The sequence below is a fragment of the Armigeres subalbatus genome, chromosome 2 (assembly GCF_024139115.2).
Source record: "Armigeres subalbatus isolate Guangzhou_Male chromosome 2, GZ_Asu_2, whole genome shotgun sequence".
Lineage (NCBI taxonomy): Eukaryota > Metazoa > Arthropoda > Insecta > Diptera > Culicidae > Armigeres > Armigeres subalbatus.
Window position 1 is genome coordinate 31,935,869 of NC_085140.1, and position 16,378 is coordinate 31,952,246.

General features: G+C 40.3%; 1 protein-coding gene across 15 annotated transcripts in view; it reads right to left on the reverse strand.

The window, feature by feature from the left end:
• Positions 1-16,378, reverse strand: part of LOC134218429 (collagen alpha-1(XVIII) chain) — an 865,092-nt gene that overhangs the window by 464,432 nt on the left and 384,282 nt on the right. Inside the window, exon 1 of one of the 15 annotated variants that reach the window (XM_062697415.1) lies at positions 14,296-15,772. The exons of 13 other annotated variants lie outside the window; for them this stretch is intronic. The gene's annotated coding sequence lies outside the window, so the exon portion shown is untranslated. Of the gene's footprint in view, positions 1-14,286; positions 15,773-16,378 lie in introns of those variants that run through there. One more of the 15 variants, XM_062697414.1, reaches the window with a different exon arrangement.

A 16,378-nucleotide genomic window follows, 5' to 3' on the forward strand; every position in this document is an offset into this window, starting at 1 on the left:
TCGAAATTCCGCGAAATTCCGTTTAATTTCGTTAAAAGCATGATTTTTCCGTCGAAATTTTTGAAATTAATCGATACGAAACGAAATCAGAAAATCAGATTTCGCCATACTAAAATTCCGCGAAATTCAGCGGAATTTTGTTTCGAATGCCCTAAAACGAAATTTTTCGAAATACCGCATATGCTTAGTGATAAGGTAAGTAATAAACTTCATATAATATGTGAAGTCGCCATGGCAAGCAACCTCATATGTATTGTAGTTTATCCACAGCGTGGAATCAATGTGCTGCGCTTAATATGCGCCAACTACGCTTACTATCTAAGCAGGACCCAACAAAAACTAATTAGGGGAAGTGCGGATAGCACGCCCATAGGAGTCACGTCGCGCCACCCTTGAATAAGGATAAATATCCTCATTGTGATTATTTTCAATAGTCTATACGATAAAGCAATGTAAAATTTTGCCTTTGGATACATACATTTCATGATTTCACTATAATTATGTAGGGGGAGATCCCCAGTGACGGATACATAAGCCAAACAACGAAAATCTAACTAACTATACGGATTTGTTAACTGTTATCCCATATACACAAAATATGATCATTGATGATTCATACAAACTATATATGAGCATTTGAACACGTTTTGCGACGATGTATTTTAATGATGAATTTTGGTGGAAAATTTCACCTTTCAGAAAAGCGTACCCTAGTACCGGACACTATTGCATCATGTTCAAATATAACCAAATTGCTATTACATGAGTAGAGACATCATTTAGAATAACAATATTTTTCTGAGGGTGCCGTAGCGTAGTTGGCTACACGTTCGCCTTACAAGCGGATGGTCATGGATTCGATTTCCAGCCCCTCCACCAAACCCTCGTCAGTCGCCGGATCCGCAGCCCGTACAGTGGCGTTTGGGAGAGGCGCCTTACCGTCACGGCTGCCTGATACCGACTGACAACTTGTTCTTCTCGGAGGCATTCCTCCAACGTTACCCGGATAAATGGAAATCGAACAATACAACGATCATTGGATACACGACATGGACAAACGGACACAATGGACACACGATGAGATGGACTGACAATGACAACGAGTAGTGGAAATCTAAAAATAGACTCTGTGTGGATTCTGTACAACAGAATATCACAGTAAATCTCGGCACAGTAGCGGTTTAGTAACACAGAGTGCCTGAACAAATAAATAAAGGAATAATAAAAAAACTATATTTAAAACTATATTAAAATGTGTTAGAAGAGCTTATTCGGTTGTCCAGCTAAATTTCTTACATCATACTCTAAATTCCCACCTTTTTCAGTGCCATTTTCAAGTTCTACTTATTTCTAACACCTTAGTAAGAAAAAGCAATTAAATTAAAGTAAATTTAACAAAACAGTTGTAAAAATGACTATTTGCTTACATAAGAATCTCACTGTCCGAACAGCCGAGGGACAGCTGCCGGATAGACAAAATTGCTTTTGCACTACAATGAAACGACATATCTAACAAATCATTACCAATAAGTACAGTATAGCTGATATTGACCATCTCTACATGATTAGAATGCTTCCGGTCGAATTTGATCTTGTTGATTCAAACCTTCTAAAGTAAGGTAAAACAATCAAATTTTGAGCATTTTTATTCAATCTAATTTCTTAAACAGAGCTTTCATCTCAAGGATCTAATTTTACCTGCAGGTAAATGACTTTGGAATAGCTTTCCTTTGCACTGCATTAGATGGTGGAAGGACCTCTGCAAGTGTCTTTTTGATAAGTGTCCGGTGTTGTGAGGTGTCCGGCGCTGGGGGATCTCCCCCTATACATGAAAAACTCCAAAAAAAGTTTTTTGCATGTTTTGAAATTGGTCTTGATACGATTATATGGGACCTCAAACTTCTGAGGTCGGTGTGGGACAGTACGCCCATTAGGGTGGCTCAAATTAGTATGAGAAAAACTTTGTTCAATTTTTTTGATGGGCCGCCCTCTTATCCGATTCTATTTGATGCCCTGATGCTCTGGACAAAATTTCAGCCAAATCGGTCAACGTTTGGGCGGTGCTAAACTCGTTGGAAGTTTATATGCATAAATGTATGCAGAAACATCCAAAAACAGTAAATTGCAGCTGGACTACGCAACTTACCATGAAGAACTATGATACTCATTCAGATCTTGGAGAATTTAATACAGAATGTTATGCAGAAAATCGCGAGAAGATTCGAGTTTGCCCGGCTAAGCTATTAGCATTTCTCTGCAGTGAGGTTTGAGCAAATTTCGTTTCTTTTACCTTTGAAAAGAAATAAATTCACCCCTACAACACTCCAGTAAAATGCTAATATCTTTGCGTAATAAACTCTAATCTTCTCTCAGTTTTCAGCATAACATTCTGTATTTTATTTTACAAGAACTTAATGAGTATCATGGTTCTTGATCGAAAATTGTGCCGTCCAACTGCAAATCACTGTTTTTTGATGTTTCTGCATACATTTTTACATATAAACTTCCAACGAGTTTAGCACTGCCCAAACGTTGACCGATTTGGCTGAAATTTTGTCCAGAGCATCAGGGCATCAAATAGAACCGAATAAGAGGGCGGCCCATCAAAAAATTTGAAAAAGTGTTTTTTGAGCCACCCTAACGCCCATGCTTATTTCGTATGGCCGAAACAGCTGAAACATTCGAATCACTGCCTTAATTTAGGCAATTAAAATAAAAATCAGTACGATGAGCACATGCGCGTTTTAACCCATCCACTGGCGCATCTCACCCGCATGGTTTCAAAATAATTTTTTTGCGGGTGCTTTTAAAAAATCAAATTTGTGTACAATAAAATGCTGATTCCCAGCCCCTCCACAAAACCCTTGTCAGTCGCAGGAAGCGCAGTTCGTACGGTGGCGTTTTGGGAGACGCGCCTAACCGACACGACTGCCTGATGACGACTGACAAAACTGTTCTTCTCGGAGGCATTACTCCAACGATCCTCGATAAATGGCAACCGGATCATTAGATACACCATACGGACAAATGGATACAATGAATTATTGGCAGTGGCTGATTTTCTACATCCAGGCGCTATAGTATATGCACAAAATAGCCAGTAAGAGTTAACCGCCAGAAATTTGTATGGCGAAAGACGTCTAACGCTGGTTTTCTCAAAATTAGGAACTATTCATGAAAAACTATTTGGTATCGGTTATGAGGGATGGTGTCCGCTACTACGCCTACCAAATATTTTTTCGATTAAAGTGCTTAATTTTGAGAAATCGAACCTTAGATGCCTTTCGCCATACTGATTTCAGGAAGTTAACTCCTAGTGTGCCGCTGTAAGCACGCTCAAAGCAGTCGATTCATTGACTCACGATGCGATGAACTGGCAAACGACAACAATAACAAATCAGGGATATCTAAAAATAGATTCTGTGTGGATTCTGTGCAGCAGAATACCACAGTAGATCACGGCACAGTAGCGGTTAAGAACATAGAGTGCCTACCAAATAAATATACGAATAAAAAAAAATGCTACATTAGATAACTGTCATCGGTAGTCAGTAACAGATAAGCTGTTCTTCAGTTTGCGCTGGTGAAAACATTCTGAAACTGAAACGGTGGTTTTCGTTGATAAAAACGGCATTTTCCTTAGCGTGGGCGTACTACCCCCAGTTCTCTTATGTAACTTCATACTGTCTCAATTCATGAACTGCGGCACTTTTTAAAAATTGTGATCGTTTGGGATAGATCCATTTTGTTTACCAGGCAGCTGGATTTTTTCTTACAATGGCGCGATTATTAGTCTTGTTCTTCGATGGCCGAAAATACGAAAAACATGCATAGATTTACAATCGTTCAATTTGTCTATTCAGTGTTTCAAAGTATTTATTCATACTCGTCTCGCTTCTCACTTCTCATTTCTCATTTCTCACTGTAAAAAGTGGGAAGCGTGAAGCGAGCGGTGAGACACTATTTACATACACGCTTCTCACTATTTTCAGTGAGAAGTGAGAAATAAGGAGTAAGAAGTGAGAAGTGATGAGTGAGAGGTGAGACGTCTCACTTCTCACTCCTCATTTTTTCTTCTCGGCCAAATGTCGTTTTCTGCCAAATAACCTATTCGGCAAAATGACATATTCGGACATATGACCTTTTCGTCCAAATGCAGTTTGCATTTTTTTTCTGGGTTTCTCGACCTACGCTCCAACCAGATAAGATTTTTTTTCATATAAATGATTTTTTTTTATATGTTGCGTAAGAAAATGACGAGCCCCCTCCCTCCCTAATATGAGTACGGCCCCTATTCGGCCGAATGATTGTATGACGTTTGCCAGAATTATTTGGCCAGAATGATTTTTTCCAGAAAGCCATTCCTCAGAATAGATTATTTCCCAGAATGAACCCCCAGAAATATTACTATGTCTGAAACTTGATTATGCATATGTACAACATGTGATAGATTTAGTTCGGAAAAGGTATTGGAGGGTAACCGCCCCTTCGGTGGGGTTTGATCCCACGACCCCAGTGGGGTCGTGGGATCAAACCCCACCGAAGGGGCGGTTACCCTCCAATACCTTTTCCGATCTAAATCTATCACATGTTGTACATATGCATAATCAAGTTTCAGACATAGTAATTAATTTCCACTCCTGGTGGCTTAATACCCGGCATATAGGCAATTAACTTTGAATGTACCCCAGAAATAGTTAAACTGTAAATTACGATTATTATTGATGGCTGAAGAATAGAAAAAGAATTATATAAAGAAGGTAATTTTGAATAGTGATTAGGCATTACACCCGATTCCTTTTACACGGGGGATGCGTTTCGTGTAAAAAAAGTTTTCAGTTCAAAATTCGAAAATCCGTGTAAAAACAGTTTTATGATTTCTTGACAAATCATGCAAAATGGAGCAACTTTAAAAAAAATTGTATGGGATTTTTTTTTACACGGCCGTGTATGAAGACCCTTATGAAGGGATTTTCGGTCTAATTAATTTTCATAAAAAGGAATTATTTAACATACTAGATAATTTTCAGAAAGATGGATACTATTTATCAAAAAAAAAAAAAAATACATTCATACTTGTCTAATACCAAACAAACTGTTTTTGAAAGGGAATCATATATCTCCGCCTCATTCCAGACGCAGACTTCATTTGAAAAATTGAATCATATCTACAATTGGGTAATATCACTTTATGTCATATAAGACAGCTATCTGCATTCAATAAAGAAGTTATATCTACAAGTGTAGGCAAAATGTCTACTTCTAAAGAAAGAATCATATCCACAATTGCCATATTCAAGCACGGGCACGAGCAAACACCTACTTTTAAAGAAGAGATAACATCTACCCTTGCCTTGATCGGGGCAAGCGCCTTCTTAAAAAAAAGACCATATCCAGCACGCTTCATTTCTGACAAACGCATGTTTTCAAAGAAGGGATCACATGCACTATTGCTTTATTCCGGACAAACGCCTACTTTTAAGGAAGGAATTACATTTTCCATTTCCTTAATCCGGGCAAGAGCCTACTTTTAAAGAATGAACCACATTCACCATTACCTTTATCCGGGCAAGCGCCTTCTACGGATCATACCCACCATTGCTTTAATCCTGGCAAACGACTATTTTGTAAGAAGGGGTCACATCAGCCATTGCCTTAATTCGGGCAAGCGGCTATACCCGGCTTATGTATGCTTTCTTCGACAGTATAACGTCTTTTCAATTCTAATTTCAACCGGTGAGGTGTTATATTCCTCACTAGAAAACAACTAAAAAGCATCAACAAAGCCAACTGTAATACATGTCCCTTATGCTAAATGACCGTCCCTGTTGACGCTGTTGACAGTTATGCCAAAAGTTCATGGCGTTATGAATTATTGCGCATACTGGGAAAGCGCGTGCATGGCAAATGACCAGTTATGGGGAATGTACTGTCGTAGATATTCTGATCCTGTCCGAACGTTTTCGCGATGTATGTTCCGAATAGTTTTCCATGGGAATCCGTTTACCTATATTTCTTGTAAAAATTGGGTAATTAGTAATTCCGGAAAATTGCAAATGAAAAATGGAGTTTTTGTTAAATTTCAAAGCATTCTGCTTGATAAACGGATTTGGTGTTCATATGGCTACCACTTCTGCCTCATACGCAGGAGGTCGTGAGTTTAATTCCAGGCCCATTCCATTCCTCCTACTTGTTAGCTTTCTATATATTTTTCATGCTCTAGCAATTGCTAGAACTGGAAATGGGCTTTCAAACCGTTTCCATCTTCTATCCTGTACCTACAATTTGACCAGTTCTAGCAGGTTACTGATAGAATTCGAAATGAGCGAAAATGCTCATTTCGGCGTTCAATTAGAATATACCTCCACCCTTTCATTACTATCACATTAGCAACCTCACATTAGACGAACCTCTGCCTCGTGGCGAGTGCAGAGGTATTCTCGACTTGCAGTGGGCGAGTGATTGCATCATCGATTGCTTCCCATCCCCGATAGACCGTGATGACGTGGCCAGCGCCGTTACCGACCATTTAAAATACTAGAATTCTCGGACTGTGCACCTAGAGGTTGAATCCTTGTGAAATTGGGATTTATCTGGCCAATCACGGAATAACAACTACGAAATACACGGTCATCAGGCTCATGCTCAATTGCAAAGAATGCCGCTTGAGAATTTTGAGAAGTCGGAAGCATTTTCTTTAGAAATTATTTAAAAAACTCCATTCAAAATTCCGAGGAATTTCGCGTGGAAATTCCGAAAAATATCATGTATAAATGTCCAGTGGAAATTGTGTAGCACTTTCCCATGCGAATTCTGAAGAATTTTTCGTCGACAATTGATTTTTTTTCAAATTTCGGTTTTTTTTTGTGGATTTTTTTATAATTTTCTCTTGGAAAACCTTTTTATACGAGAAAACAATTTTGTTTTGCTTGAAGCTAATCAATCAAGTTTGTATGCGAAAGAATTCAAGCTGGAATGTCGTTAAGGACGAAGAATTGACGATTGGTTATTGATTGATTATTGACGATTGTGGTTTTGTTAAACCTTCAATTGCCTTGAAGGCAGTATTTCTGTTTTAAGACTAAACACTGAAGAGAGAGTCCACGTTTGCCTATATTTTCTATCAGACGCAAAACCATCGCACTACCGTCGAAATATTTGGTACTGCTTCGTGTGGATGAATAAATTTATCAGAAAGTAGAGACTTTAGTGTGCGTTTGATCTTTTTTTGGTTTTGCTTAGTGCGGATCAGTAATTCACTTTGACATAACTTTGTGCAAGTTTTAGTCGCTTACCAAGACGACTTAAATTAAATTACATTATCACCTAACCAACTATGACTATTATGGTGGTTCAAAAAATTGGTTTTGCTCCACAACGCTCATCGGATTCTGTGTCATGTTCTAATGGTCCTCCAAAAATTTGAGCACATTTGGATAAATACTGATTTAGTACAAGCCGTTTCAAGTTTGCATGCAAATTAATATGTGGAAATGTATTTTTTCATTACTGATTCATTGAACCTTTAGAAGAAAACCTTTATAGCATAAAATAATACTCAAGAGCTTTCACTCAAAGAAAACCGCATCTTAATTAATCATTTCAATTATTCAACTTTATAGGTTTTCAATAATTCAATGATTTCAATAATTCAACTATGTAGGTTTTCTTCTAACTTGCGGTTATTGGGGAAGCACCGTAATCAGTATAGTGAAAAACATAAATTACCCCATAGGGGAAGGGGGGGCAATATGCCCTAGCTAAGCAAACACTGCTCTATTGTCTTATTTGTAACGCTATTCATGGGTATTTTTACATTATGCATCAGTTAAACAAGATAGCTAGTTGATGCCATTCAAAAATTGTCAAAAATCTCAATCATATTGATAATATTTACATTTAAAAAAAGTGGTGATATTCTGTTGCTGGAAAACTCATGAGGCAAAACGCCTTTTAGCTGGCAGCTCCTAGGGAACAAAGTACCACGCGTCGGCGAATCAGCATTCTAGTATGGATAGCCCGTGGAGACGCAAGTACTTTGTAGGTTATTGCCACTAGGGCGTTTTGCCTCGCCAAAATGTTAGATGTTTCTTCAAAATGTGGAAATTTTCGGTTTTTCCGACCTTCCCATGCACTTTTTTGAAACTTTCTTCGCCTATCCTACATAATTTCAGATCTAGTTTTGTTACGGACATCTTAATGACGGTAAATATGAGGGAAACCACAAAAGGCGTTTTGCATCGGGGGGGCGTTTTGGGGCCTCTTCCCCTACTAATTTGCATGTAAACTAGAAACGACTTGGGCTAAGTCAGTTTCACCCTAAATGAGCTCACATTTTCGGAGGACACTCAGAACATGACACGGAATCAGATGAGCATTGTGGAGCAAATCGATTTTTTTACGACCCTCCCTTTCACGTGGTTTTCACGGAGATGTCTCGAGGATTACTCGGTCTATAGTAGCAATGATTCATTCATTCATTTATTTAGTTAACATCTAAACAGATAACACTGAATCAACAATTTGACGCCAATAGTAGCAATGAATGATGAACTAATTTTCTTCTCCAAAACCTAAATAGACTGCGAGGACGATTTATGAATCTCCAAGCATGGACAGTAAGAATTGAATTTCTATGCCAGGAAGACTATTCAATTGTTATGCCGTGCATAGTTGATGTTCAGCAATCGAAATTCATGGTCGTATGAAAATTTCGACCAAATGAAATGTCCGGCCAAACGCTATTCTCGGTTGCATGTTTCGGTCGGCTAAGTGACATTTCCTATTTCAGCCAAATGGCTTTTCTGATGATTTCAGTCAAACGGGATTTTGACCTATTAGCCGTGCGGTAAGACCTCCTTAGCTGTGCGGTAAGATGCGCGGCTACAAAGCAAGACCATGCTGAGGGTGGCTGGGTTCGATTCCCGGTGCTGGTCTAGGCAATTTTCGGATTGGAAATTGTCTCGACTTCCCTGGGCATAAAAGGGCATAAAAGTATCATCGTGTTAGCTTCATGATATACAAATGCTAAATGGTAACCTGGCTAAGAAACCTCGCATTTAATAACTGTAAAAGTGCTTAATGAACACTAAGCTGCGAGGCGGCTGTCTCTGTGTGGGGATGTAATGCCAATAAGAAGAAGAAGAAGAGAAAGAAGAAGAATAAGAAGAAGAAGGAGATGAAGAAGAATAGGAAGGGATTTTGACCTATTTGGCTAAACAAAAACTGTTCCGGGCGATTGACTTGTTCGGCCGAATATTCATTCCAGGTGGGTTTGGTTTTCCCCAAATCATGCGCAAGGATAATTTGGCCGCAAGTCATTCGGCCGAAAACTTACTCGATTAGCGGAAAATATCTTTAGGCCGAACCGCAGATCGCAAATATCATTTAGTCAAAATTGGAGGGTGAAAAAGGGTACAACCCATCAGCCGAAACGTCGGGCAAATGAATAAACCATCGTTTTGATACTTCAATCTGAGAAAGCCAACTTCCGAACAGTACTTCTTATCCAGTCGAAAAACACCCTTCCAATAATCACTAAAAGATATTGTGAGGGTGATATATATTAGAAATTGGGCAATCCACTTCCAACGTGCATTAATGACAGATATGCAAATATCATTCGCACAATTAGGGTCTCGCCGACATTTTTCACCACCACGAACGCAGGTTCGTGGTTGCAAACAATCCCATTTGATTTTGCCGTGACAGCCGTAAAAGTGTGAGTGAAACGTTCGTGTACGTACACGATCGCTGAAAGCCTAATGGTTCGGTTGCCAACATTGATTAGTGAATAGCAAGCCATGACTTTGGCTCTTTCATAATCGGGCAACCAACGCTTGCACGCTTGATAAGCACCCAATCGATCCCACCAATTTGGATAGCTCGTTCGGCGGGATTAGGCCGCACATTTGGCGATCCTGCCAGATTGTTCCTGGTTGGAAATTATTGTTTTGCAACATTCCTGTGGGCGTGTTTGGGACATTTTTTCTTCGGTTTCAACTTGTGATGTCGAAGATGCTCTGAGAAAGCGTCGGAATGAATGATTTGCTCAACGGTTTCGGCTTGTAGTAACGAAGACGCTCTGGAAGAGCGTCGGATTGAACTATTTGCCCATCGGTTTCGACTTGTGATGTCAAAGACGCTCTGGAAGACCGTCGGGTTGAATTATTTGCTGAATGAAGGCACTCCGGAAGAGCGCTGGATAGAAAAACAGTGTTGTTTCTCAACGGTTTTGACGATTGTACGACGTTTCCCCAAAAACCAATTCCCCGAATGCAAATTCCCCGCATGAAACTTCCCCGAATGTAACAATTCCCCGAATGTAACATTTTTCCGAATGTAACATTTCCCCGAATGAAACAATTCACAGAAAAGGAAGTATCTAATGCAAAAACAACTTTGCGATCGATTGTATGCGTCCAAACAGAGCAGCGTTCAAAGATTTACGTTATAGAGTGTTTTCTTGTTCTTAATCCTCCAAAATATGTTGGTAAATTAAAAGGATATCAGATACAGTGTTTTCTAGTTAGTTTTTTTTCTGAAATAGTCGAACAACGGCTGCATTTTCTGAAAAAGTAAAATAGCAAACAGTAATTCAGACTGATAGCGTTTGGGTAAATTTCTATTTCTTTGAAATCAAAATCCTCTCCTGTATGTCCCTTCTTAAGAACTATAAGGCAAGAGTTTTCCGCGAACGCTAATGGCCGCCAGCTTACCTGCGGGTTAGTCTCTGATTTGACGTTTTTGGAGGTCAACTGCACCAACCGTTCGAGCATTTTGATCATTTTAAGAAGGCTTGAATTCACCTAATCAGCACCTTCTAATATGCCACATTGATCAGAATGCTCGGAGCGGTGGGTGCAGTTGATCTCCAGAAACGTCAAGTCAGAGATTAACCCGCAGGCAAGCTGTCAGTTATTACCGCTCGCGGAAAACTGGATTTCCTCTCGGAATATGGAAGTGAGGGATGTGATCCATTTTTTAAAATAAGGCATTTTCACGAAGTAAGGAAATGGTAGATGTGGTCCCTTCTTCAGAAGCAGGCGTTAGCTCGAAATAAGGCAAAGGCAAATGAGTTTCCTTTTTGGAGAGCAGGTGTTTGTCCGCAATAAGGATGAATGTGATCTTTTATTTTGATGTAGGCGACTTTGACCAGAATAAGGAAAATATTTGCATTAAAGCGCGCTGATGTTTCATCATACCGAGCAAACGTATTCATTCAAAGAAAGCTTCTCCTTACTTCGCCTTATACCGGCCAGATGCGTTTATTCAAAGAAAGCACTGCCTTCTTCCACGGCTTAGTTTTATACTTCTTCAATGACTCTACTTTCAATCTCGAACAATCTTTCAATCTACTTTTCAACTTGGTGTTCTATTAGCATTTCCACGGTTATTAAAATGAAAGTTTTCCTATGTGCAACAATTGCACGAGTATGCATATTGTGTGGCGAGTACGACGGATACACTATGCCCAAGGATCCAAATATGTTTCCCACCCGAAAGCGTCCTACATATAGGCCGGGACGAGAATCGAACTCGCTATCTCCGAATTGGCCATCTTACGCCTTTTCTCACATTTCGTATTCAGCATATTCAAATAGAAGAGGGAGGCATTCGGGGAAATGGTACATTCGGGGAATTTGCATTCAGGGAAATTGCATTTGGGGAATTGGTTTTCAGGGAATGGTTGTACAATCGTTTCGACTGGATTGTAAAATTAAAGTTAGCTGTAATTTAAAAAATAAATTACGATGTAGCTGTGTATGAAAATCCCAAGCCAAGAAGAAGGGGAAGGTGAGGGGATTATATATTAGAAATTGGGCAATCTACTTCCAACGTGCATTGATGACAGATATCATTCGTATAACGGTTCGGTTGCCAACATTGACTAGTGAATAGCCGGCCATGACTTTGGCTCCTTTGTCGTCGGGCAACCAACGGAGTTGCACGCTTGATAAGACAGCACCAAAGCGATCAAACCAACGGATAGCTCCTCGGCGGGATTAGGCCGCACAGGTATTAACAATTATTCCGTTTTCAAGTAAAAAGCAACATTTTAAAGGTAAACCCAAAAAAATGTAGAGTCGATGATTTATAGAAGAAATCAAAAAATTTCAATTTCAGATACACAATAATACACAACAAGCAACTACGAAGTATTCTGAATATTATTTTATCATTAACTCAAATGCTATAATTTTGCAATATATTTTATACGTATGACACTTATAACTGTCATCCAGATAACCATCTACAGTTTTCGGGATAGATGAGGTTCTTCGTGAAATCATCAATTAATAGCGTTCATTATGTTCATAATATTTAATACAGTTGACTCTTCATTAGTTTTTTCCACTGACCCAAAGCAAGTATGCAAATAATGCCACACAAAACCATGTTTCTTGATTACAGTGGTTACAAAATGAATGAACTCTACAAATTCAGCAGAGGAAAATTCGATTGCAATTTTATTTTTAATACATATAGAAATGTGTTCTCTTTTGTTATTACAGTCAAACCTCCATGAGTCGATATTGAAGGGACCATCGACTCATGGAAATATCAAGATGTGGAATAGGAAATCTTTGGAAAGCTCTTTTTTGATATGGAATAATTTGCTTCCATGAGTCGATATCGAGTCATAGAACATCGACTCATGGAGGTTTGACTGTATATCCTACATCCTATCTTATTTGGTTAATACAAAATCCAAAAACTTTGCCGCTGAATTTCTGAAGAAGAGTAACTTTCAAAAGGAAGTCCAAAGCAACCCCAGTAATTTTTTTTGGCGGTTTTGAAAAAAAAAATGTGAAGGTATGTAAGAATTTTAATTAAAGTTTTGATTAATTAGTAAAATTTCGAGAAATACGTTGTGCATTTTTTTTTTTTGGGTGGGATTTCTAAGCAATTTTTCATGAAAATTCTCAAGAATCTCCTGTTGAAATTTTTTTTTCGCTAGACGCTAACCGATCAGTTTGGGTAAGTGACCGCGATTTTAGGTATAAATACGTTAGGAATAATGGAAAATTATTGGTTTCCAATACCTATTTTGACGAAAAAAGCCATTTGTTGACATGATTTCGGTTTTGCTTTTGAAATATACAAATAATCGCAGATTGAAAAATACCCAACCGTATTTGTTGTTGACAAGGTTACATGTAACATTGTCCTTATCCTATGCAGATTGGGATATAGGGAGCTGGACCATTTGGGCAGCACCCCTATTCCCGTCCGCAACGTTAATAAATCGACCGCGTTCCAACCAAATGGCTTGATTTTTTGTACATCACTAGATGTCGACAGAAACTAACCATGTACTAAAAAACAAGTAACTCGGTTGTAATGCGTTCGAGTAATGAACGTTGTGGACGGGAATAGGGGGTACTGCCCAAATGGTTCTCTACCCTAGACATTATTGCTACTCTCTTTTGTTTGTTTTTAGTGTATTTCAACGACAATTTAGTTAATTTTGGTTTTTGAGCTTTTGTCTATTCTCTAACTACATCGTCAACAGTAAAACCTTAAATTTGCTTGAGGCAGGTTTACTGTTTCAAAATTAACAACATAAATAAATCATGAAGTAGACTTGCAGTCATATAAAGAACGATACACTGAATATGATTTTATATTTTGAATTTGAAATCGAATATCTGCGCATATGAAGCAAAATCAAAGACATGTAGTAGTAAGCAAGTAAGCTTGACATTACCCTTGACAGAGTGCTCTTATCGTAGATGCTACTCTATAAATAATCGTAGTTTCCGTAACTCCTCTGTTGCACTGCTCGTAAACCAATGGAGCTTTGAAAGGGTCTTTTGATAATCACACGTATTGAATATGAAAGTCCTCTTAGAAAACATATCAGGTTTTGTTCAGCGCAGACCAAAGATATTCACAACCAACCATGTTTTGGCTCAATGTATCCCGCAGGCTGTAGTGTTAAATTGCTTAATGATGCATTCCTTAGTTTTTATAGGTACCCATTGTTCAAGGATTTAACAACTATCCAGCTTCGACATTGATTCAACAGCTGGCAAATACCGTGAGGTAAAGAGTCTAATCAATCGCTTGAAGCAACTTCTCACGAAATCACAATTCCAGCTCATCAATTTAACATTGATCGACGACGGCTCACTTCAATTGATAATGGATTATGCTAATTAATTCATATCCTCTTATGGCCATGTGTTATCCCTTTTTTGCCCTATGCGAATCAAATTCATGACTAACTCCACTCCAGCATCGACTCTAGCCGGACCCATCTCCCATCCAGTCATTGCTTACATAATTTACCGAAATCAGCTGTTCCGCCCCCTAGCGGTGTTCGTTCTATATTCGACTCTCCGCTTCACAAGCCGGCCATTCGAGCCGGAATGATTTATTGCAGCCACTTCACGTTTCCCCTTCTCGCAATCAGAAAAACTTTCAGATCCGGCCCCAACCGGAATCGACGTGCATGTGTAATCCTCCGCCAGAACAAACCGAATAAACGAACCACTTCACTATGTTTGGGCGCTGCTCCCTGCGTCCCTGGAGTTGGATTTGTTTACCAAACACCGCAGATCGCGCGATTGATTCAGGTCACGTGTGAGCACTTGTTTCCCGGCCGCGCCAAGTAATTCAATATTCGTTTCGATTCCCGCCAGTCGGAGTACTCAAAGCACCGAAAGTCACATTCTGCTGGAAGCTAACACACTGTTTGTTGTTATTGCACTGAGTGGGGGGATGCGATGGTAATTCCCAGCTGCTGTCGCCTGCAGTATGTTGCTTCTGATTCTGCTGCAGTACGACATGCACTCTTGACCTGGATCCTTTTGTTTGCTGGGGGTGGTTTCTGGGTAGTGTCAGCAGCCGCGAAAAGCCGGGTCGCCTATCAGTCTACCACCGCACCGCGCGCTGCTATTGGGAAAGGTTCCACCGTACAGTCAAACAGTGGGCAGCAGGACACGGCACTTGGGAATCACAACACTTCCGAGCGTGACAACCGATCGTAAGAACTAAGCGGTTCTAATTTGGTTTCATATTTCCTCAGACAGAAATAAGCTTCGAATACACAACACTTCACTGGTTGGCGGCACACGCATGCCGTTCAATTTGTTAACGATATATTTTTTACTCGACCGGTGAAAACGAGTAGGTGGTGTGAGAAACAACCCACTCGACTTCCAAAACAAACCAACGGATTCCACTCTACAACTGAAGAGGGACAACTTGTTCTTCACCAGATCCCTTCCGAGACCACTTCAAGTGTATGTTGTTGTGGCAACTTCGACCGACAGATACTTTTGATATGTGGAAATTCTTCAATTTTCCCGTGAGGAAAAAAACTGCTTTAAAACTTTTCCTCCGATATGACAAACTTTTCAGTTCCGATATGTGTTATGTTGCTGGAAATTTTACTCCACTGTAAAAGTCTAGGAAAGTGCATCCCAGCGGCGATATTCCACGGACATCCCGACGACGACGTTCATCCTTTCGCGCGAGAAAAAAAAACACCGACGACGACGTCCTGAACGTGTCAGGACTCTTCACACGCCGCGACGCTTCACGATTGATGACGACCGAGCCGAAATTGAATTCCGTATCGATTGGTTTTCGGGATGGATTGATGCTGCGGTCTTCCGACGACGAACAACACAGCCTCCCCCAAGAGCGGCGATGGAGGTACGCAACGGCGGCGAACGACGTGGTTTTACTCGACGACGACGGATGCTGCTGCTGGTGCTGCTGCTAATGGAATAACGCGGCTTTGCCGGAAAAACGTGTAACTTCATCGCGGTCCGTCGACAGACTGATTGAAATTTTGGGAAAGCTCGCACGGACCAAGGTTGGGCGGTCGGTCGGCCCCAAAAGAAGACACAACATCCGAATCCCGTGCCGTTCGGGATGAACACCGTGGGAACTGCAACGGGGAGTGCTTCCCGGACCGGGTGTTCATCCGCCGCGCAGATCCTTATCAGTGGGTGAACTAACCGTTATTAGTTGGCGGTCAAATCCGCACTGGGTGAAAACGGCGCATGACTCATTCTGGGGAAAAAGCGTCGGTTGGAAAAGCACACAATAAAGCTTTTCTTCCTTGCGTTGAGGTGCGCACACTCGGTTTTCACTCGTGCGGAGGAAGGACAACCACCGTGATCCTGACTGGAAATAAACAAACTGCCTTCATTCCGACGCAGACAGATTTATTGGTTCAAGGTTCCAACTGGCACTGGCATGTCGGTCGATGACAAGCAGTTGCAGTTCTCAGTCACACGTGTTCGTTCCAGCCTTCCCTTGAGACGGAGACTAGTTGAGAGTGTGTGTATCGACGGCCAGTCTGTTGGGGGAGTATCGTGTGACGTCATCGATTAAAGTGGATGGGTTTCACCGGTGGATA